Below are 23661 nucleotides of genomic sequence, written 5' to 3'. Positions count from 1 at the left end.
CCTAGAAGAACTTTATCATTAACAAGTCATATGATTCCTAGGAATGCCTTTCAACATCGACTGTTTGCCTAGTGCACAGGACTAACACTCTCATGAATTAAATTCCTACGAGTCCCTACAAGACCCTATTCTCATTCATCAGTGCAGGATAAAAATTTGAACCCCCCCAAAGGATAGAATACCAGGGTCATTTTATGAAATACTGACATTGGAAAAGTTCCCTATATTTTTGATTAATGATATTTTTTGCACATTTTCCGGCCACTTCCTACTTGGCCTTCCATGACTCACTCACTAGTCCAGGTAACGAATTAGGCCCCGGGCTCTGGGCCAGTTCCCTTGACAGCCAGATGAACAATGGAATGAGAAGTCAAAGGTCAAGATGAGGAAGTCTGTTGGTGTCTCCTCTATTGCCTCTTTTCTTTCCCATGTGACTGATTGGAGGATACTGCTGTGGCTTGCATTTGGTTCTTAATTGAGACTTATGGCCCTTGAAAGATATGTAAAAAGTGCAGTAGTCATACAGCCTATGTCATCCTGACCAGAGCTTCTAGGCTACCTGGCGGGTGTCACATTACTGATGTAAGGCAATAAATGTAGTATATGACATATAAATACCCCTCTGTGACAAATTAAATATATGCTTAACATATTTGAGTTGTTCCTACTAACAACCGCCACTCACTAACTTACTCACTTTTCTCTTATTCATACCTGTGTACCACGTGTACAACTGGTACACAGTGAGTAGCTCTCTCAACGGGAAGGCTAGCCAATCAGTGGCCAAGACAAAATGATGACAATAATTTTAATAATAAATATTAATGATGATGATAAAAATAAATTGCTAATAGCACAAATGAATCATGTTACATGGCTATGTGCTACTCTGATTCTTAACCTGTCAGTAGCCCCAAATCTATGGAGCACAGAGAAGGCAGTAAAAGAAGCTCCTGGAAGGTAGCAGGGTGTGGTGGTTAATTTTGATGTTGACTTGATTATATTCAGGACTGCCAGGAAATGTGGTTAAGCATTAATTTGGGGGTGTTTATTGAGAATGTTTTCAAGACAGAGTAGCGAGTGGGACTGAATGGATTATTAGGTGTATGAGTTACTTTTCTGTAGAGGTGATTGGACACTATGACCAAAGCAACTTACAGAATGGAGGGTTTATTTAGGTTTTGTTTCCAGAGGAATAAGAGCTGATCACCATCGCAGTGGAGAAGCACGGCAGCAGGCAGTCATGGCAGCTGGAGCAGCAAACCGAGAGATCACACCTTAAACGACAACAGGGCAAACTGGGAATAGCATGTTGTTTTGAAACAGCAAACACTGCCATGCTGTAGAAATTTTTAATCCCAATCTGGGGTTTCTACCCTGACTTTGACCATTTAATTCCCGGATAAAAGACACACACAATCTTTATATTTACAATAAGCCTTAATCAGCACTAGAACCCTCTATGCTATTAAAATAACCCTGAGCTATTACTTACTGTGTTTCATCTGGGCTGCTCTTACCTCCAATTGGTCAATCCTCAGGGTCATATTTTATTGACTTCTAATCTGTGGTAACTTTCTCTTTCTCTTCCTCTTTCTTTTGTCTCTCTGTGTCTCTGTGTGTGTGTGTCTCTGTGTCTGTCTGCCTCTCTCTCTGTCTCTGTCTCTCTGTCTCTGTCTCTCTGTCTCTGTCTCTCTTCCTCTGGAACCCCCCCCCAAACCCCCAGGCCCAGGAACCCTTAACCCTGCCTATGTCTCTTCTGCCCAGCTATTTACCAATCAGAAATAACTTGAGGCAAGGTTACATAGCATCACTTAGGTCTCTGAGCAGACTCTCTTGTCTCTGGGGCAACTGGGTCATGGGGGAGAGTCACTTAGCATTACAATGCACAGTAAAAGACCAAACCTCAACAGGGACGTACTTCCTCCAGCAAGGCCACACCTTCTAAACCTTCCTAAACAGAGCAATCAGTTGGTAACCAAATATTCAAACATCTGAGTCTATGGAAGAAATTTTCATTCAAACCACTAGGGTAGGGAAGTCATCTCTCAATGCACATGAGCATTATCCGCTCATCTGAGGCCTAGTGATCAACGAGGCAGAGGAAAGGGGATATATATCAATCTCTGGGCATTGAGATACCCTTCTCATTTCCTGTCCTCAACAGAGCTTCCCAGGGTTCTCAGCTCTTTAGCCTTATTTCAGCTTTACCTCAACCTCTTTAATGTTGTGACCTTTTAATACCGGTGGTTCTCAACCTTATTAATTCTGTGACCCTTTAATGTAGTTCCTCGTGTTCTGGAACAATTCTCAGCCATAAAATTATTTTTTTGAAACTTCATAATTGTAATTTTGCTACTGTTACAAATCATAATGTAAATATCTGATATACAGGATATCCGATCTGCAAACCCCAAAGGGGTTATGCACCACAGGTTTTGAACTGCTGTCTTTGACTGAGTCTTACCCCAACTAATTTCCTGGTACTAAGGTCTTAGACTTGATCTCAGCCATGCTAAAAATACCTCATTGCAGGGCCTGTTATAGGACTTCTCAGCACCTATAATTGTCAAGACCAAGACCTTCCTGTAATAGTTTGAGGGAGAATGGTCCTCATGGGCCCATATATTACAAGACTCGGTCCCCATTTATTTTCCTTTGTTGCATAAGCTTCTCCTTTCTACAAGTTAGAAGTTTAGCTGGGGTGTTTGCCCTGACAGTACCACTCCCTTTATTCAGGGGACTACCTGCATGGAATATCACGAGCCTTGTGTTGGAGACCCCAAGATGTTGAAGGTACCAGAGCCATGGGATATCTGTCAAGGAGATCTGCACACAAGGAGTGGAACTAACCCAAGAGAGAGAAGTGTGTTGCCATCAGCAAAGCTGGGAGAGCAGAGCCATCTAGGCTTTCTGACATAGGACATGGAATTATGGGATTTGGAGTTGTTTGCCTGGCCAGTTTTTCGGTTTTGCTTTGATGGATATTTCCTCACTGTGCCCATTTCCCTTCATTTTGGAATGGTAATATATTGTATACTCTGTACCACTGTATGTTCTAAGTATGTAATTTGATTTTTCCTTTTACAGAGTGTAGCCAAGCAGTGGTGGTGATATTCCTTTAATCCCAGCACTCAATATGCAGAGGCATGCAGATCTCTGAGTTCGAGCCTCATATAAAGAGTAAGTTCCAGGACAGCCAGGATGCACAGTCTTGAAAAACCAGGGGGTTAAAAAAAAGGAAAAGAAAAAGAAGAAAAGTGAAAAAAGGAAAAGAAACTGCCTTCAGTCTCAGAGAGAGACCGTGGATTTTAAAAAGCTGAGACTGAAAGATCATTCAGAATTTTGAAGTTGGATTAACTGTATTTTGCATTATGACATGGCCATGAGCCTAAGGAGGCCAGGGAGTAAAATGTAGTGGTTCCAATAAGAATGGTCCCCATAAGCTCATGCGTTTAAATGGTTGACTCCTAGTTGGCAGAACTGTTTGGGAAAGATTAGGAGATGTGACCTTGTTGGAGGAAGTGTGTCACTAGGAGTGCACTTAGAGGTTTCAAAAGATCCACATGATTCCAGTTAGCTCTTTCTCTGCTTGGTGGCTGTGGATCAGGATCAAAGTTCTTAGACACTGCTTCCAACACTGTGCCTGCCTTCCTGACTTCCTCCTGTTATGTTCCCCTCCATGATGATCACTGGCCCCCAGGAACTGTGAGCCCCAGTAAGCATTATTTTTTATAGGTTGCAGTGATCCTAGTGTTTTGTCATGGCAATAGAAAAGTAACTAACATAGGTCTTTTAATCTATGTCCTCTCACCTTTCTATGCATACATCCTAAAGATTCTGTCTCACTGGAGAACCTTGACTAAGACAGAAATGTTCTGTTGCCCACTTTTGCCACTACATAATCTACACCCTTCCCACTTCAGTCTAGGGACCATTACTCTGACTCTAACAATGTGATACGTTTGTCTGTTTGTTTGTTTGTTTTGTTCTGTGCTTTTTTTTTAACCACTAAGCTATACCCACAGCCCCAAACCCTCATTTCTTTTTTTCTTTTTTTTTTTTTTTTTGGAGCTGGGGACCGAACCCAGGGCCTTGCGCTTCCTAGGCAAGCGCTCTACCACTGAGCTAAATCCCCAACCCCTATTTTTTTTTAATAGTTGAAAGGCAAATGCAAGGAGACAGAAATCCAACATAGGATAGCAGAGCAGACTACGCTCCTTTTCTCACACTGCGTAGCAGAGATGAGGCACAGTGATACAGAGGTGGAGAGAACGGCTTCCTTAATCAATGTCAAGGCTCATTAAATTGCAGCTAACCTAGAAAATTGCTAGAACCTTCTTTAGGATTAGACTGGCACTGCTGCCCTTCCTTTTCTAGAAGCCTGTGGAAACGAAGGGTCCTTCTGACAGCTGTTGACAGAAGAATGAGGATGGCTGCTGAGAAACAATCCTTATGACCTCTGTGGAGTAGAGAAAACATCTGGGCAGATTATAGTGTCATCAACTATGTCTTTGCCTAGCTGCGCAGGTGGACATGGGAGTTATATAATAAATCACAGGCATTTTAGCATACCCATCAAACCCTGCCCGTGGTCTCTCCTGAAGCCTTTAGACCCACACGTCCATTGAGTACATTAGTCACAATTGGGCCAGTTCTAGGTGAGTGTGTGCATGACATATGTACTTGTCCTGGTGTATTTGCACTTGTGTGTGTGTGTGTGTGTGTGTGTGTGTGTGTGTGTGTGTGTGTGTGTGTGTGTGTAGGCCAAAGGCTGACCTTGAGTGTCTTATCACTCTCTCTGTCATGTTTTTGAGATAGAATCTGTCACTAAAGATGGAGTTCATCAATTCGTATGCTGTCTAACCAATGGAACTCGGGGATCTGTCTGTCTCCACCCATTCTCCAGCTCTAGGTTACAGCTGCATGCCACCATGTATGGCTTCTTGTTCTTTTATGCTGGAAGTCCATGCCCCTGCCTGTACAGCAGGCACCTTATTGGCTGAATGTCTCCCCAGACCCTTGTTGGTTTTTTTTTTTTTTGAATCATTCCCCCGTGAAAAGGAGAATAGTTTAAACAGGGAGAGGAAATTCTTATCATAGGTTTCGTGTTATATGCTCAGTTCTTTGTCTCTGCTAAGGCTACCGCTTGGCTGCAGGGGTAACAAGCCTCCTCACTTGTGAACAATAACTGATGCTACCTAGCCACAGTCTCCTTTCTACTGCAAACTGAAACTGAGCTTTGTAGAATAAAAAGGAGAAGTGTTTTGATTTCTTATGATTATACAGGTTTGATTCATCAGAATTCGAGTGGTCTTGTGTCACTCATGATGACTCAGTGGCAACATTCTACACATTATCCAAGCCCTTTCTATGACTCAGCCTACGTGTAATTGCAAAGCGAATTCATTGCTCTCTCCTGGAAAGCAGGAGCCAGCCACTTGTATAAAAGAGGATAGGCACTTGGGAACTTTTATGAAAGAGACCAGGTTAATCATATAAATGGTCATTAATGCTTTTTTAAAAGTTATTGAAACTCTTGTCACTAACGTAAAACCAAGATTTGTAGTGACCAAAGACCTCCTCTTGGCACAGCACAAGCACCAGCAAGATAATTATTTAGAATTTTACTATGACTGCTCTCGAAGTGCTGGCACGGGAGTGTGTAAAGGGAGCAGCAGATAAAAGGATTTGGTCTATGGAGTTTGAAGCGAGTTTGACATTAGTAATAAGAAGGGAGCTATTTTAGTCTGTTCTGCTATTACAAGATACAACATACTAGTTAATTTAAAAACAAAACTTTATTTCCCACAGTTCTGGAGGCTAAGAAGTCCATCAAGGTGATTGAAAGTTTGTTGTCTGGGCAAAGGCTGTTCCCTGCTGTGTAGATGGTATCTTATCAATACAAGCTGAATCCAAGAGGGGTGAGCATCCTCACACTGCAGAGAGCAGAGGAGCAAGGTTGTGTGAAGCTTCCTTTACAAGGGTGTTACTCTTCTTTCCGGAAGGAGGAGTCCTTGAAACCAAATCACTTCTTTTTTTTTTTTTTTTTTTTTTTTGGTTCTTTTTTTCCCCCGGAGCTGGGGACCGAACCCAGGGACTTGCGCTTCCTAGGCAAGCGCTCTACCACTGAGCTAAATCCCCAACCCCACCAAATCACTTCTTAAAGACCCTACCTTTTAATACTGCCATGTAGACAACACTTGCTGTTTCGGGAACTTGAATACATGTGCATATATTTAAGCATGACAGGAATGATCTGTTTTCTACAAACCTTACGGTAAATATTTTTATTTCTTTGTTGCATTTTGTTTCCCTCTTGCCTCGTCCACCTGAGTACAGGGGTTGCAGGTGAGTGCCACCACTCTGGCAGCATAGGTTTTGTTATTTGTTAGTTTGTTTTTCTATGGAACAAACGTGAAGAGCTAAGGTTCCTGTCAGTCTTCCAGACCCCACTAAGAGCCTTCTCGCCACACCAGGCTAATTTCCTTTTCTCTCCGCTCAATTTCTGAAGGGCATCAGAATAGGTTTAGTAAAGAGGATGGAGTAATAGGCAGGGCTGTTCCTGATCCCCACGCCAGGTCTAAAGAGAGATACACTGACAAACGGACTCAGATTACCATTGCCTTTGGCTTGTACTCAGTGTCACAGTAGAAGACTGGTCCCAAAGCCCAACCAGTGTTTGCTTACTCTGTGAGTCCTCCTTACGTGTGGATGCCTATTAGTCTGACGAGGAAGCTGGGAAACTCTAACTGCTACATTTTAAGATGTTCTCTTATTGCTTACCTCTGTAAAACCTGTGTCTGTGTCACTTTTGTCATCATAGCTAGTTGTGTCACACTTTGGGGACTAGCTTATGGTATGACGTCTAATACCAGTGTCTTTCTTCAAGGTTCTTTCAGGAAAGTCCTTGACAGCCTCAGCTTCTAAGTCCTGGGCAAGACCATCCTGCCTGCAGTCCTGAGTCTGTTTAACTGTGACTCACAAGGTGCAGAGGTCCACGAGGGGCTCCCATTTGCCACACAGAAGACTTAGATAACTTTTAGTGATGAGGCAGTGTTCGGTGTATTATTCGAGTTATTATTATGATTTTCTTCTAAAACTATGCATAATTTAAAAATACTTCTCTGACCTGGACTACTGTTTTGAAAGTAATGTACAGTCTGTGTGGCTCTGGGGAGGGAGAGTACCCTTCCAGAGGCTAATGGGAGGGGGAATGGGGTGAAGAAGTCCCCCCTGGGAGGGGGGACTAAGAGGGTAGTGTCAACATTTGGGACGTAAAGAAATAAAATAATTAATTAAAGAAGAGTAAATGATATAACTTTCACATATTTCCTGCCCTCACCACGGGATAGTTCACTGTGGCTCTGCCCATCCCAATACTGTCACAGCTTTCACACGGCTGAGGCTAAAGACACGGATGACATTCTTTTTTCCATGTCAAAAGCCAAGTTTTGTTGATCAAATAACATAGATGACCAAAATGTATCAAGTATATCATTAAATATCTCAATATATCCTTAAAATATACTTCCAAGTAAATCCCGATAGGTTTCAACTCAACTGCCACCCATCCCCCCACTTACCCATATAGACACAGCCCAGACCGCATCATCATGTGGATGGACAGGAGAAGGACTTCCACGTCAGTAATCTCACTGCTGTTCTCCTGGGGCTCTAATAGATTTGCTTGTTGAAATGAGAAATAAAACATAATTCTGATCATGTCACTCCCCAGCCTGAAGCCTATCAAAGGCCTTTGCTAGTTTACATCTCGTAATACAGTTTACAGCATTTTCATAAAAGCCTCCTTCCAGCTCTGGTGTGCCTTTCACCAGTTTTTTTTTTTTTTTTTTTTTTTGGTTCTTTTTTTCGGAGCTGGGGACCGAACCCAGGGCCTTGCGCTTCCTAGGTAAGCGCTCTACCACTGAGCTAAATCCCCAGCCCCTTCACCAGTTCTTAACTGTTCCAGGACGGATCTCCAGTGTCCCATGGATAGCTTCCCTCAGCTTCCATTTCTAAGGTTGTCTTCTGTAGTTTATTTCGTTCCACTTAGTTTCTACATTAATGTGTCCTTTGATGGAATTTCAAGGAGTCAAGGCAGATGGTGTCAGTCTATAATAATCATCTGGTTATTCTGCTCAAACTTTTTAAAAAAAATTAAAAATGTATGTTGTCGGGTGGTGATGGCATACGCCTTTAGTCCCAGCACTTGAGAGGCAGAGGGAGGCAGATCTTTGAGTTTGAGGCCAGCCTGGTCTACAGATCGAGTTTCAGGACAATCAGAGATACATAGAGGACACCTTACCTCAAAAACAAACAAACAAACAAACAAACAAACAAACATGGATGAGTGCTCATGTGAGTCCACATATGTGCAGGTTCCTGAGGAGGGCAGAAGAGGAGTCGGATCCCCTGGCACAGGAGGTTGTAACTGTGAATGCTAGGAACTGAACTCAGGTCCTCTGGAGTGAGTAGAGAATGCTCTTAACCACTGAGGCAACTCTTCAGACCCTCATTATGCTTTTATTGTTGTCCTAGAGTCAAAAGTCATGAGCGTGATGGCTTGTGCCTTTAATCCCAGCACTCGAAAGACAGAGGCAGGTGGGTCTCTGTGAGTTCTAGGCTGGCTTGGACTGTGTGGTGAGATCCCATGTCAAAATCAACTACAGCCGGCCAATGATGGTATGCATTTTTAATCCCAGAACTCAGGAGGGAAAGGTAAGTATACCTCTGGGGGCCATCTTGTTCTACAGAGCGAATCCCAGCACATCCAGGACTACACGGAGAAAACTTGTCTCGACTGTGTTGTACACAGTAGTTTAAACCTTCCTTTCTAGTCTCAATCACAAGCATTTTGTAGCCTGTTGACCATTCACCTAGAGCATGATTTTCACCTCGTATTGAGGGGTCATCATTGAGGCAAGCAGAGCTTTACTGTTAGAAACAGGCTGTCCGGGATGGGAGAGGGGGAAAGGGGATAACCTTTGAAATGTAAATACATCAAATATTCAATTTAAAAAAAAAGAGAAATAACGGTCTCAAAATGAGGAAAATCAAACTTTTGTCTCCCTTGCTATGGAGGAAGGATCATATAATTTTATTCCCTCACTAGTATTTATGTTCTTTTGAGCATCTTAGATCATGATTTTAAAAGATCAATTTAGTTAAGTAATAAGTATTTTTCTTCCTTAGTTCACATAATATTTTTATTTTTAATGTGCATGACTTTATTTTATTTTTACTGAGTTCTGATTTACATTACAATGCAGCCTGGAGAGATTTCAATAAAAAAGAATAAAAGAAACAGGCTGTCCCTTGTCTTTTATAAGAGGATTGAAGGATAACGGTTCATGGAAAAATGAAAGTAACCTTTTAAAGTTAAGACTACAGTCTCTCCTAGCACTCAGACAACAGAGGCAGGCAGATCTCTGAGTTTGAGGCCAGCCTAGTCTACAGAGCAAGTTCTAGTCAGCCAGGGCTAAACAGAAAAACCCTACGTCAAAAAACCAAAACAAAACAAAACGAAGACGGTAGACATGAAAACTAAATTCACCAAATCCAAGACGCCAAGATCTCAGTTTGTCCTTGAACCTCAAAGATCCCATGCTTATGACAAACAAAGACACTATGGTGTGGATATTAACCTTGTTACACACAATTTCTTATATAAATAACATAATAAACGGTGATAGAAAATGCATTTGGTGGTGAGGCTAGTGAGTTTGGTTTTTTGAGGCACTGAATTTGAGGTGTTTGTGGAACATCCGAGGGGAGTTATCTCGAAAGCAGTCAGGTTTAATGGTGTGCAGCTTAGGACAGAGTTCTGGTTCTTTGTGAAACATTGGGAGACATCCGCATATACTGGGTGGTAATTGAGACCAAAGGAACCAGATGCCAAAATCCACGGGGAGAATATAAGATGACTAGAAAAGCCACACGAACGAGTGGTAAAGAACATACACTTTGCAGCATACACTGAGGGAGGTGGACAGAAGGTCAAGGGACATGAGGTAAAGGAGCTAAGAACGAAGCTGGGAGAGAGCAGTACTGGGGAATTTTCCACTGATTGCTTAGCCGGAGGCTGCCGGATTGGTTATACGACTGGTTACTCATCTTCCTTTCCGGTCCTTGTTTATTCCTCCCCAAACCGTGCTCGCACCGAGCATGCCTTTTCTAGAGCACCCTTTTGTTCAGTGAGAGGCATCCCTGTTATTGTGTTCCCCAGGAAGAGTGTCCACCACGGTCTCTGAGCTCACTGAAAGAGTAGGTGGAGATCTCCAGGGTGTGATCTGAAGCTTTCAGAGGAGGCCTGCTGGTGCGTCTTAAAATAGTGCTCTCGCTGGCCTGCTGCACGGCCCCAGCACTCAGTGGGCACTTGGTAAATCACGAGGGCAAATGGACACTGTGGGGATGAGTGTCGAATGGCTAAGTATCTTATTAAAATGCAAATATTCTGGAAGGATCACACACACACACACACACACACACACACACACACACACACACACACACACACACACAGCCCCTGTCCAGCAGCTTAGTGGGCCGGGAATCTGTTATCAACGATCTTTGCTCTGTCACTCTCTGCAGTTGACTCACAGGGCCAGAGTCTGGGGTGGATTTACAGGCCTAGAGTTGAGGCTGGTCTGGAAAGGGTCTGCCTAGCAAATTGGTACAACTTTATAAATATTGTGTCCTCAGCTGCCAGGTAACAGTTTTCATAAAGAGAGTGGTTCAGAATAACAGAAAAATCACTGTCTTAATCCTAATGTCACCGTCCAGCCATTTCCTTGAAAATCTGGGAAAAGACTATGTGGTTTTTTTTGTTGTTGCTTTTTTTGTTTGTTTGTTTGGTTCTTCCCTTGCTCCTGCTGGTTGCCAGGGATCATGGGTGTTCTTCGTCTTGCAGATGCTTGCCGCAGTGTCTGCCCTTGGCCTCACGTGGTGTGCTTCTTCTGCGCCCATGTGTCTGTTGTATCTGTCTGTAAGGATCCTCACTAACTCAGTATGACCTCATTCGAACATAGCTAATTGCAACCTGCAGATGTCCCGTTTCCCAGTAAGATTACATTCTGTGTGTCTAGGTGGGCATGAAGTTGTGAAGAAGACTTTTCAACACTATCCATTGCAGCTCGGTGATACCTAGGCACAAGCCAAACTCTGGGGGAAGGCTCATGGTGGAGACAACCATCATGTGATGTGTGGGTGGGAGTGTCTAGCTGATAGCTTGAAGACACTGGCACCTAGGAATACGAGAAGAGCCCCACATGTAAACTTACTTAAAAAGAAAGAAGGAAGGAAGGAAGGAAGAAAGAAAGAAAAGAAAAGAAAGAGAAAGAAGGAAATCTAGAAAAAAGAAAAATATAAATTACTTACTCTGAAAAAATATCATGAGGATATATTATAGTCAAATGAAGGAAGCATTATTTGTGCTCTCAGGAAACATATATATTAGAAAGGAATAAGCACATATACATATACACATGTATGCACACAGGCCACACACAGAGATCTATACATATAATACATATACACGAAGTGAGATACAGATACACATACGTGCTTTTCCTGAATCATTTCAGAGCTATACATGTCCTGACACTTTCCTGACACTTTAGCTTTATAATTTCAGCATAAACCACCCAAGAAAAAGAACATTTCTTACTTAATCATGCTATACTTTTCAGACTCAGCTAATTTGACATCAATGCAATAATATTATTTATATTAACTCCACACTTTTAATTTCCTCAAATTGCCTTATTACTGTCCTTTACAAGATTACTTTTCCTGGTCCAAAAAGTCAATGAAGATTCAAATATTATATTGATTTTACTTGCTTTTCACATTTTCATCCCCTTTAACCTATTACGATCCCCCTAGATGTTGTCTGAATGTATTTTATAACATTACTATAATTTTAAAACTTCATAAACTTCATTATAAAACAACTCGCAAATAAATAAATAAAAAACACACACTAGAATCAGTCAGACTCAATGAACTTCTACACAGTAAGAATTGGCATTCCGAAGGGAAGATAGAGAGGTTCACATTCAAATTTTCTTTTGTTATTTTAAATTATGTGCACGCGAGTGTGTGTGCCCACAGAGGCCAGAGTAGTCCGATCCCCTGGAACTAGAGTTACGGCTGTTGTGAGAACTGGACTTGAGTGCTGGGACTCTAACTTGAGTCCTTCAGAAGAGCAGTATGTGATCTTAAACACTGAGCCATCTCTCCAGTCTCCTCACGCTGAGTTTTACTTTCAGTATCTAATATATTTTCTGTAAAAAATTTACCACCAAAACCAAAACCAGAAGGAAAAAGAAAAAAATCCACAAGCAGATCAGAACTAGAAAGGCATCAGCTTTATCTGTTCTTCATGGTTCACAGCCATTGTCTGCAGCCAGTCCCTCCTCGCCCTGTATGTTCAGCCCTTCTTGCTTTCTTTTCTTCATGTTACACTTTAATCCCCCCATTTATATACATATATGCATATATTTTTGGCTAGATGGTTTATTTTTCTGACATTGTGCCTCAATATTATATATTCAAAGTTTACCTATTCCCCTACATCTTTTTTTTCTTTTGAGACCATCTTAACTGAGCAGCCCGGGCTGATCTGGAGCTCCATTATGTAGTCCAGACTGGACTCCATTATGTAGTCACAGAAATCTGTTTCTGCCTTCTGAGTACTAGGATTGAAGACATGTACTATTGCCAAGCCTTATTTCCTGAAAAGTTTTAAACTTCATTTTTGTTTAAAACTGAGTATTATCCATATATATGTATATATGTATATATATATGTTATACTATAACATTATGCTATATGTATATAAAATCTGCCAAACTGTTGACGTACATCTAGTTGATTCCATTTGTCTATGGCATTAATACTTTTAAAGTCTCCACCTGCTTTGCGCACCACGCAGTAGAGACCCAAGCATTTACGTGTACTGGATTTGGAGTGTTAGCTCTTTTGTTTTCTTGGTTACTGGGTTGGCTGTATCAGACCTCAAACTTGTAATTTAGCTAAGGGTAACCTTGAACTACTGATCCTTCTGCCTCACCTCCCAGGGTCTAGGATGACAGTTGTTTCAGTAGGCCCCGCTGAGGTGTGGGTCTTGGTATTTTTTCCTATATGCTCATTTGGAAACTTGTGACTATAACTGTTAGGGATTTACACTGTTACAGGTCAAAGTATCTCAACCCCCTTCCATGGGATGCAGATGACGTTTCCTAAAGTGGGTTTAGAATTATATTACAAACAGGAAATACTTGGTTTCTGTGCTGCAGGGCTTCTCAAGAGCCTTCCTTGTATTAATTAGCTTTTTCTCCTTGCCGTGACAGAATACCTGGCAGTGGCCACAAGGAAGGAGAGGTTGATTTTGGTTTTAAGTTTCAGAGTGTATAGTTCACCCTGGTGGGAAGGGTGTGACCACTGGGATGGCTCATCCACATGGTGGGAGCTTGCAGTCTGTCTAGGTCTAGCATCATTAGGAGTCGAGGTTGGCCCCAGAAGGATTTATCACCTTCAAGATCCCCACCAGTGACTCTTGCTTCCACATGGTCCTGACCTCCTTACTCCCAAAATGTTCAAAAACCTTCCCATTTATTGCCACCAGCTGAGACCAAGTGTTCAAACACACAGGTGCCTGGGGAAACACTTCCTATTCAGAGTACCACACAGTAATAAGAGGTATTGCTTCCTAAGATGGCTAGAGGATGAATTTGTCTGCTGTTGCCCATGGAGAATTGAGTTCACAATCCGTATAACCACCAAAGTCCACAGATGCTCAATCCCCTCATTATAATGTAGTTTTGCATAGAATCTGTGCACGTGCATGTGCACGCGCACACACACACACACACAAACACACACACATTGTATTTTAAATAGTCTCTAGCTTCACATAAAAAGTTTTATTGTATTAAGTCACTTAGGAAATAGTGTCAAGATTGATTACGAAAGTTAAAGAAACATTTCCCATTTGCAATGGTGAAATTAGCCGACACAGAATTCATGGATAAGAGAGAAGACTCCTACCAACTTGGTTGGTTACAGGACACTTTGTTGGAGAGCCTTCTCAGGTATATGTTGCTAAATTTAAAAAAAGAAACCACTGAACATGTATGGACTTAAAACAACAATCTTTATCTCTCTACAGTTTCTGAGCGCTCAGAATCTGGGAGTGCTTTAGCATTTGGGCTCCGGATCAGAGTCTTTCCTCAGAAAGTAAGACTTGAGTGGGTCGAGAAGCAGCGATTCTGTGCAAGGACACTTTTAAGACTGCAAGCAGGAGCTGTGGGGTCCTCAGTATGTACAGCTCTCAATAGGACAGCCCAAGTGTCCCCATGACATGCCAACTGTCACCTACCAGGACAGACTGTCTGAAAAAGGGCAGGAGAAAGACGTGGCATTTAGCACCATAGTTGGAAACTATTCCCTACCAACAACCCACTAGATCTACCCCAAATGAAAGCGAAAATTAGGTTACATACCCCCCACCACCCCCACACCTTTTAAAGTCTTTAATGTTAGAAGAGAATAGTTACAACAAACACCGAACAACTTGTATACAGATTTTTTTAAGACATCATAAAGACCATACTGGGATCGAGACTTCTTTATAAGGCATTTTAGAAATATTTGTTTTAATTTTGAAAGAACCTGGAGGTGGAAATAGGAAGGATTGGGTCTCCCAAAGACTCCGTTACTAATTATGTCAACATGGACCTTAAACTTTTGAGCCTGAATTTTTATGTAAGTAGACGTAAGATGAGGATGCTCTCTGTCTTGGTAATAACTTGAGGTGGTTGTAAAGATAAAAAAAACTGATGCACCTAAGATTCTTTAGCAGGTACAATTCCCACACAGAAATTACTTTGTAAAATCATTGGCCAACCTATGACTTGTCAAATAACTGAACACTATGCATTTCATTTTTCATATTAAAAGAGTTCCTATCTTCCGGGAGAATTCCATATGCATAGATGTGCTTAAAAATGCTTCTGATGAGTCTTATAATAACTCTGTAGAAACTTTAAACTGACATTTGTCTTCTTATGCAACCGCTTCTTTTAGATATGTAGAACCTTGTCTTTGCTGGGTGCTTAGCTGGTTGATAAATGGCTAGTTTCTCTCTCTCTCTCTCTCTCTCTCTCTCTCTCTCTCTCTCTCTCTCTGTGTGTGTGTGTGTGTGTGTGTGTGTTGCAGCTGGTGGGAACTGATTCCAAGGGCTGCACACCTAGGTAAACATTCTACCACGGAGCAGGAATGCAACTTCTCTGTTGCTTTGAAAAGACCTTTATGGACTCCCATAATTTCTTTAGCTGTAAGGAGGTTGTTGTTCTCCTGTGTCCCATAACAGTACCGAGGCCGTCTCAAGAGAGCATTTCAGAAAATGTTTTAAGCAATGGCAGTCTTATCAGAATAAATATAGAGCCTCCCATGGTGAACACATGGCAGGTCAAAGCAGGTTGGGATGCATGAGCCTTGTTGGAGTAAGTTTGCCCAAGGTCAGACTTCTCGGTTTACACTCATATCTCATCACAAAACGGAACACATCTGCCACGCGTGACTGCCAGCCTACTGTAGTTTTAAATATAGGCAGGCGGCTGATAAAATTTATGAACACCATCTTGTTAATCTTCACCTATGGAACAAGTGAAAGTATCTTCACTCTTAAGGAGAATATGAGAAACCTTGGTTCTATTCTGAATCTCAATTTCTTTTAAATTGGTTTTTGAGGAAACAGGGTTTCTCTGAGTAGCCCTGGATGTGCTGGAACTCACTACATAGACCAGGCTGGTCTGGAACTCAGAGATCTGCTTGATTCTGTCTACTGAGTCATGGAATTAAAGGTGTGAGCCACCATGAGTTTTTTGGGGGGGACTCAGAAGATTTATTTATTTACTTATTGATTGATTGATTGTCCTGTCTGTCCTGGAGCTCAGTCTATAGACCATTCTGGCCTGGCCCACAGAGATCTGGCTGTCCTTCCTTTTCTAGTGCTTGGACTAAAAGCTACCCTGCCCAGCTCTGAATCTATATTTTTTTAATGCCTTGTTCTTTGTACTTATTACTTGACTATTAAATATGTCTCAGTTCTCCTACATATAAAATTATATATCTATATTTTATGGGTAAATGAGAAACCAACATTCTTAGCCTAACAAAGATCTCTTGGCCAGTCCATTAATTAGGGAATCAAGTTTATACCCTGTGTCAGCTGTAATTGTTTATTGCTTAACTAAACTGTCCTTAATTTATTATAGTCATTAGTGTCTGTTAGCGAGACAGAATGTATTAGGATTTACGGCAGTATGTGGTCGGAAGTTTCCCATCCCAGATCTGAGACTTGGCTCGCTTGATCTCTTCACCTCACACTTAACATCAGACAGCCCCTTACTTGACAAATGCTATCCTTCTCTCTTTCTTGCTTCAGCTTTCAAGGCAATAAAGTGTGGGATAAAGCTTTCTCTAAATGGCCTCCTATACTTGAAACTTTGAGTTAATGATTCTCTAGTTTAGTGATCGAATAAAAGCAAAAATGATTGAAATAAGTACCTCAAATGGAATCATTGGAAGGCAATTATAGTGACTGGCACAGTTTTATAATCATCTAAAACCAGTTTAAAACTCAATAGGCTTGTACTAAGTAGTGTACAGAATTGCTATAGCAAAATTTTGGTTGAAATTTCTAGGGCATGCTTGCAGGAAAGCAAAAGGTCCCTGGCCACGGTAGAGTCAGTTCCGGGGCAGGAGAGGTAGAGAAGCGTGAGGAAGAAAAGAGAGGGCAGAGCTTTTCGGTTAAGGTTCAGTAACAGATATTTGGGATGGCCAGTTGGCAGTGTCCTGCAACCTGGACCTCCATGAGATGTAGTCTCTTAAGTGACTGTTCTTAAGTGTGGAGAGGCAGATCTAAGTTCTGTTGGTCTCAAAGCTTATTCAATTATGAAGCCTATTTGAAAAAACAGGTGTGCAAAATATTTGGTATGACAACATCAATTTTTTTTAGAAGAATTCAGTTAGAAGTCAGTGCTTATTTCTGGGTACACATAGTTTCTCCTGTTGCATCCAATGCTGGGAAGGTGTTGTGGAGGAGATGGGGGAAGGGTTTTTAATCTTCATACTTGTAACCTTTACAAAGATCATAGCCCCACAAATCTGTTGTTTGCCCACACCCAGAGCCAGTAGGTGATATCTGTTAAGATGAGGAAGGTGAACCCTAAACTCCATTAAGTTTCATATTACATCCACCATTGCAAACAGGTCTACAATATTCCCGAGAGAGAGAGAGAGAGAGAGAGAGAGAGAGAGAGAGAGAGAGAGATCGATCAAGTGGAAGTCAGATGTTAAGAAAAAAAATCCATTAAAAGTCAAATAAATCTACAAAAAACATCATGATTAAAAAAAACCCTCTAGAATATCTGAAAAACAAACAAAAAAAAACCCAAAACAAAACAAACAAACGAAAACCCTCAAGGTCTGGGCATATGCCTAACATGAGGATTCCATTATATGGGCATGAAGTAGGCCAACATTGAAGCTCTTTGTATGTACATGTATAGATGTATATAACATTGTAACCAGTGACCACCTTTCAAGGGCATATGACCAGCAGAGTGCATTTGATTTGTGCACAGCAAATACAATTTTCACATGCTCCACGTCGGCGTCCTGATGAATTGTAACTGCTCGTCTCCCCGTTACCTCGGTTGCGAGCTTCCCATTCTCACACCATCACTTGCTATCTTTCTAAGTCAGAGCTGCACTCTAACTTCTGCTATTTTTGCCCTACGAAGCACTACATTCGAACCTGCCACCATCTCGGTGTCCCGTCATATCCTCGTTTCTCTGTTTACTCGGCTTGGATTGCCCTGGTCGTTTGGCGCACAGCTTCACCGTCTGTACCTTTTCTGCAGCACACTGACTTCTCATCTGTGACTTCCATCTGTGCTTGAATCCAGCTCTCCTGCTCTGCTCTTATAGTGATGCTGAATGCAGCTGGAGAAACCCGGAAGCTCTCCTGGTGCTCTCTCAGTGTTTCCCGGAAGTGGAATCCTCCCTAGCCCATCTATTCTCCCATATTTCTGGGTGGCTGTTTCAGTCACCGTCTTCTCTCTTCCAGTCTGCTACATAACCCTTCTTGGTTGATGACTGAGTTGCCTACTTTGCTGAGAAAATAAAGACAAGTAGTAGAAACCACGCCGTTTTACACCCCACCACAGCTCACATTCCTGAGCCGGCTTACTCACCTCTCTGTGCTCCATTCCCTGCCCTTCCTCCTGACCCTGAAGGAGCGGCCAGGCCCTCCATGTAAAATGGCTCACAGCTACCACACTAACCCCTCCCTTTCCCTGCCTGTGGGGCAGGCATAGGTGTCCATGATGTTTCGAGATCTCTGAGAAAGTAGAATAAGTAGATGAACTATGCATATGAATAAAAATTGTTCTAACATACAACGTTAACTCATCACAGTGAAGAAATTCATTCGGAGCACTTTTAATTTAATGGAAGAAAAGCAGGGTGTGCAGAAAGTCGATCACAGCGCGGTCCTTTATCCCTAAGGTCATCTTTACTTTCTTTCTTTCCGTCGGTCATCCCCACTCGGTAAAATGACTGTACTCTTCTGTACACAGTTTTCACTTGCCTGTCCTGCCAACCACCCAGTCCTCGTCATTTTCCTGCTACAAACTACAGCAAAACGACTTAAGATATTTGCATATATTTACAGTCATCAACCACTCTTCCTCTTCCCTCTTTCTCGGGCTTTCGTGTTTCACCCCTGGTTGCAGGGTACTGAAACTGCTCAGTATCTTCCCAGTGGACTTGTACGACAGCAGCTCCTAAGGCCAGTGTGCATCCTCCCTCTGAACAATGCTTTGAATGCTCCACTAGTCCTTCCGTTGCAGCCGATTGTTTCCATTGGAGCCCAAAGTAATTATATTACGACCTAGACGTCAACTTAGACTGCAACAATTCTTTATTGACCCGGTCTCCTTCTATGGCCCAAGATGGCTTCTCCTGTCCTCTTCCCCAATATGCTGGGATCGCAGGTTTGTCCCAGCACATTCAGCTCAGGATAATTACCAGTGACTGACAACTTGATGGTGCCTAGGGGATTGGTATAGTTGTGTGTGAATGTCTGAGGATGTTTCCACACAGGGGTAACTAGGGGGAAATCACCTCTTCAGTGTGGGTGGCACCTTCCCACCCTTCTAGAGAAGGAGCCTTCTACCTTAGGCATCCCCTCAGCTTCTGGCCACCACAGTGTGAGTGGATCCCCTCTCAACTCTTTCCCGCCATTGTAGACTCAAACTCCTGAAACTGAAAGCCCAAAATCAATCTCTCTGTTTTCAAGGCAGGGTCTCTTTGTATAGCCCTTGGGTTCCTGAAACTTGATCTGTAAAGCGGGCTGGCCTTGAACTCAGAGCTTTGCCTGTCTCTGTCTCCTGAGTGCTGGGATTAAAGGCGTATGTCATCACCTCCCAGCTAATTTCTTCTTTCTTAGATGCTGTGTTGCGTATTTTGTCAGTGATGAGAGGTCTTGGCCAAACTACAAAGCGGACCAAATAGTCCTTGTGCTTTAAGGGTCACACTACGACAGGGCCTCACTTGCCTCATTGCCTGCCCCTTTGCTGACAGCCCCAAGTGCTGACCTACCCCGTGCTTAGTCCTCAGGTCTCTTCTTGTTCTGCTTTTAGCCCCCTCTCTACTTCCCATGTTGTGACATAATTTTCTCCTGCATCATTTTCCAATTTTAATGGGCACACGCTATTTGTATATATTATGGCGTCCACTTGAACAGTTCGGGATGTGGCATACTGTGTATAAGATCAAATTAGATGAATTAGCTTTCCCATTTCCCCAAACACTCATTATTTCTGTATGTTGGGATCCTGGGGATGCTTTACCTTGTTCCAAAACACTGTTCTACCTGATACTCTTGTCTTTTCCCCTCTGTCTTCCTGTTTGGCCAATCTCCAACCACTACTGCCCAACGCCCAACAAAACTTCAAAATGCTCCCCCTCAGGCTGTAAGGCTGTAAAGGTCCCTCCCTGTACCTTTCACAACCTGCTAGACCCTAGCCTCCCTTTGGGATCCTCAGACCTTTCTATGATCTCATTTCTAGAAGGCTGACCCCTCACCCTTCAGAACTGTGTCCCCACACCTTGCCTGGGGAGGACCATTACTACATTAGCTGCTGTGCACTTTGATGGCAACTTGGGTACTCGTTTACAGAACTTTAGGTGAACCCTCAAATATGTAACTCCAATTCAGACCCCCCCCCCCGCCCCCGGAATACTTGACTTGCGTTCCCAGTAGCCCATTCTGTATTTTAACTTGATATAACAGGGTGTTTGGAACTTAAAATGCTGATTTTCCCCCCTGCAAGCCAGGGGGAAACAAACTCAGATAGTGGCAACACCGATCTTATGGGTTACTCAGATCCTGAACCTTGGGGACTTAATTTGACTCTGTTTAAACTCCTCTCGTTCTTCGTACGTCACCTCCAAGCTATCAGCAAATACTGTTTGCTCTGCATTCAGGACTCATGGGTCACTTCTTCCCGCACTGCTGCCATATGCACTTCACCTCTCACCTCGATCGCTGCAGTGTGTCCTGTCTCCGCATCCCCCCTGCCCCTTCTCGTGTCTTGTCTAACAGAGTACACGGAGTGATGGGGGTGAAGCACAGCCGGTGAGGCCACGTCTGCTCATAACTCTTCTACCTCACTCGGAACAAAGGCCGAGCTCTTGCAGTGGCCTCCAGGTGCAAGGCGCCTGTCTTGCTGTCCACCGAGCACCTCTGACCCCATCCCCTGCTGCTCTCACCCTCCTGCCTCTCCCGGCCACCTGGCCTCCCTGCTCTTTCTGTATTTATTAGGCACACACTATCCTCACAAGCTGTCTCTCCTGCTGGATCCCTTCTTGTTCCGTGAAGCCCACAGCTGGCTCCTTTCCTCCTTCAGGTCATTGGTTAAAGGTTACCCACTTAGGGAGCCTTCTTTAACAAACCGTAAGCTCCTCCCTGTCTGCCTTTCCCTGTGTTATTTCGGTTGGTCCCCAGCACTTGTAACCACCTGACTCACTGCAGACTCTAGTTCTAAGCTGCTAGTCAGTTTTATTCACCGCTGCACTGTAGGCCCTACAACAACAGTGCCTATTGCATAACCACTGTGAAATGAAATGAATTCAACATTAGAAATGAAGGCAGTCATCACCTACTAATAGTTAACCGTTAAGAAAAAGGAATCAGTAGTGTTAGTTCATACGCTTTCCGGGAAGTCTTCAGAAACAGACTAGCTGATTAATCAGCATCCTGAACAAGAATTTGATGGGCAATAAGTAAAACCCAAATGTTGCATATTCTTTGGAAGGATATGTTCCAAAATTTATGACAGTCAGATTGACACACCTGTGGTTAGCGTTTAGAGCCAGAGCCCCGAGGAGAGGGTATACGGTGTTCCAAGCTAGTTGCTCATTAAGACATTTTTTTCTAGTCTCTAGCCACACCGCCTTGTTGCACAGAAGACAGGGGCTACAGATCTCTTGCTGGTAAACTCAGTTCTTTCTAATAGCACTGAGGAGGGAGTAAGGAAAAGGCAAGAGATTGGGCCCTGTGCTCTTCAATGCAGATTGGAAAGGAAAGGTGTGAGTGAGCTGGAATCCTGAGGATGGGGCAAGGGTTGGTCGGCTCCTCAGCCTCTTTCTCCCATGTGGCTTCTACTGATACACCTCAGGAAAGCCACTAATTGGCACAGTGTGTCACGAAACCTCTTCTTTTGCCATCTGTAATACTCTTTTGTAGACATGTACCAATCTTTTATCCCGTCCACTTAAGAACAGTTTAATTTACCAAGTTAATCAGAGAAATACAATCGTAAAACTGAAGAGGCATTAGTAATTCCAGTGGGTGGGTGGATTCTAGAGTTCTTGAACATTAGGCACTGAGGAATCTCTCCCATGCCTACACACACTCGTATGATAAACCCCTGCGCACCTCTACAACCCTGTAACCCAACATTACTCATGTCTCGGCTTTTCTGAGAAGCCTCCAGAGAATAGCATTCTCATTTGCAGAGGTGAAGGCTGTCAGCCCTGCCCTCCACAAGGCAGAGGGACCCAGAACCAACTCCAGCTTGTTCTTTTACCTCCCTCAAAGGAGTTCAAATCAGTGATTCACTCAGAGTAATTACAATTTCATAGTTTTGTATTTGAGGGGTTTTGTTTGTTTTTGTTCTTGCTGTTTCGTTCTTGAAGTTTTTTATTGGCGTTAGAGTGTCTCTACAGAGCTCCGGGTGTCCCAGAACTCACTATGTAGACAAGACTGTCCTCAAACTCATAGAGAGCCATTTGCCTCTGCCTCTGAGAGCTGAGATTAAACTTGTGAGCTACCATACCACTGCCAGGCCTGTATTTCATAGATTTTACAAATATACATGGAATCTATTTTTACAAACAATTCTTATGTAATTATTTAGCTTCAATGTCAACAAAAATTTAGTTTTAAAAATGCTTTTTAATTTGACTAGGTGGTGGTGGCTTACAACTTTGACCATAGTACTAGGGAGTCAGGGGCAAGTACATCACTGTGAGTTCGAGGCTGGCCTAGTCTCCAGAGTGAGTTCTAGGACAGCCAACGCTACACAGGGAATCTCTCTCGAAAACCAACCAAAAAACCAAAACAAAACCGCCAACCCTTTTGAAAAAAAAATTTACTTAATGTATTTGAGTACACTGTAGCTGTCTTCAGACACACCAGAGGAGGGCGTCAGATCCTAGTACAGATGGTTGTGAGCCACCACGTGGTTGCTGGGAATTGAACTCAGGACTCGGAAGAGCAGTCAGTGCTCTTAACCACTGAGCCATCTCTCCAGCCCCCACAAACCCTTTTTCTTTTACACTATTTTTCCTCTGTTTACTTTAATAGTTGGATAAAAGAGCGTGTGTATTACAAAAGGGTGTAGTTTTAGTCACTAATCATCACACTTACATGGGAAGGTAGACATTCGAAATTAGGCAAAGAGGTCTTATTTAAGAGAACTTATGTGGAAGAAATGGGTGTTGTTTTGAGTCATCAGGCACACTGCTGCCTGATTCATATCTCTTTCTATGTGTACAGTTTTTCTCTCCCAGCTTTTGTGGCACTAGTTAAAGAGCTATGAGCTCATGGCACCTTTGTTTAGGGGTGAAAAAGGTTCTGTAATCAGATGTGAAGATGTTGTCTCTCAGGTGTCTTCTGTCCTTTGCACATAAACTCACAAATGTTCAGATAAATGGCTATAGAACATAATGTTTTTTTGGCATATATTTTAGATATGAGGCCACAGTGCTAGATGTATACAGTGAAATGATCACTGCGGTTAAGCACATGAACATAGTCATCGTCCCACATAAACGGGAGAGGGTGTGGGCATTAAAAGAATCTACCATCCATTTTCCTTCTATGATACGACATCATTGATTATAATTTTCAGCTTTGGTTGTAATTCGTCTCTCTGAATCTGCCCATGCTTTGTAAGTGTATCTTTGTAGCCTTTGGTCACATCCCTCCACTTCTCTCAGTCTGTCACAAACGCTATTAACGAGTCCAGGAAAAGGTGAATGCATCGTGAAGGGACTATGGAGACCAGCAGTGGCAGGCGA

General features: G+C 42.7%; 1 long non-coding RNA gene across 1 annotated transcript; it reads right to left on the bottom strand.

Annotated features, from left to right (window-relative positions):
• Positions 1-1019: 1019 nt before the first annotated feature.
• On the bottom strand, positions 1020-20270 carry LOC120095655 (uncharacterized). The gene is made up of 3 exons (XR_005491321.2): positions 17828-20270; positions 7587-14396; positions 1020-1277 (listed from the first exon to the last, which is right to left on the bottom strand). It is a non-coding gene; the product is annotated as an uncharacterized LOC120095655 (long non-coding RNA).
• Between the last annotated feature and the right edge of the window lie 3391 nt (positions 20271-23661).

The sequence above is a fragment of the Rattus norvegicus genome, chromosome 11, assembly GCF_036323735.1.
Source record: "Rattus norvegicus strain BN/NHsdMcwi chromosome 11, GRCr8, whole genome shotgun sequence".
In the NCBI taxonomy this organism is placed as follows: domain Eukaryota; kingdom Metazoa; phylum Chordata; class Mammalia; order Rodentia; family Muridae; genus Rattus; species Rattus norvegicus.
The sequence above is the reverse complement of the archived record's forward strand: the minus strand, read 5'-3'. Positions and strand labels throughout refer to the sequence as shown.